Source organism: Bos taurus, chromosome 16 (genome assembly GCF_002263795.3).
Source record: "Bos taurus isolate L1 Dominette 01449 registration number 42190680 breed Hereford chromosome 16, ARS-UCD2.0, whole genome shotgun sequence".
Lineage (NCBI taxonomy): Eukaryota > Metazoa > Chordata > Mammalia > Artiodactyla > Bovidae > Bos > Bos taurus.
This window is the reverse complement of record NC_037343.1, coordinates 823,747-824,768: the sequence shown is the minus strand read 5'-3', so window position 1 is coordinate 824,768 and position 1,022 is coordinate 823,747. Positions and strand designations below refer to the sequence as shown.

The following is a 1,022-nucleotide window of genomic DNA, read 5'->3' as shown; positions in this document are numbered from 1 at the left end:
ATAACTTCCACCATATTTACACTATTCATAGCCAACTCTGCCACCACCACCTTATCACTATCACACACATGAAATAAAACACCCGTTATAACCGTTCTAGTTCTTGTCACCGTCTTATCAATAGGAGGACTCCCTCCCCTATCACAATGAATAATCATCCAAGAGATAACAAAAAACGACAAGGTTATTCTACCTACCCTCATAGCAATTACAGCACTATTAAACTTATACTTCTATATACGACTCACATACTCCACTACACTAACAATATTCCCCTCCACAAACAACATAAAAATAAAATGACAATTTTCCCCCACAAAACAAATAACCCTCCTACCAACAACAGTTGTACTATCCACCATACTACTACCACTCACACCAATACTATCAGTGCTAGAGTAGGAATTTAGGTTAAACAGACCAAGAGCCTTTAAAGCCCTAAGCAAGTATAATTTAATTCCTGATGAGGATTGCAAGAGTATATCTTACATCAATTGAAGGCAAATCAACCACTTTAATTAAGCTAAATCCTCACTAGACTGGTGGGCTCTACCCCCACGAAATTTTAGTTAACAGCTAAATACCCTAATCAACTGGCTTCAATCTACTTCTCCCGCCGCGAGAAAAAAAAGGCGGGAGAAGCCCCGGCAGAATTGAAGCTGCTTCTCTGAATTTGCAATTCAACGTGTAAATTCACCACAGGGCCTGGTAAAAAGAGGAATCGAACCTCTGTCTTTAGATTTACAGTCTAATGCTTTACTCAGCCATTTTACCCATGTTCATCAACCGCTGATTATTCTCAACCAATCATAAAGATATCGGTACCCTATACTTCCTATTTGGTGCCTGAGCCGGCATAGTAGGAACAGCCCTAAGCCTGCTCATTCGCGCTGAATTGGGTCAATACCCGGAACCCTACTCGGAGATGACCAAATCTACAACATAGTTGTAACTGCACACGCATTTGTAATAATCTTCTTTATAGTAATGCCAATTATAATTGGAGGGTTCGGTAATTGACT

The 1,022-nt window shown here is 39.9% G+C and overlaps 1 non-coding gene across 1 annotated transcript; it reads right to left on the bottom strand.

Moving 5' to 3' along the window:
- Positions 1-706: 706 nt before the first annotated feature.
- Positions 707-774, bottom strand: TRNAY-GUA (transfer RNA tyrosine (anticodon GUA)). The gene has a single exon. It is a non-coding gene; the product is annotated as a tRNA-Tyr (tRNA).
- Between the last annotated feature and the right edge of the window lie 248 nt (positions 775-1,022).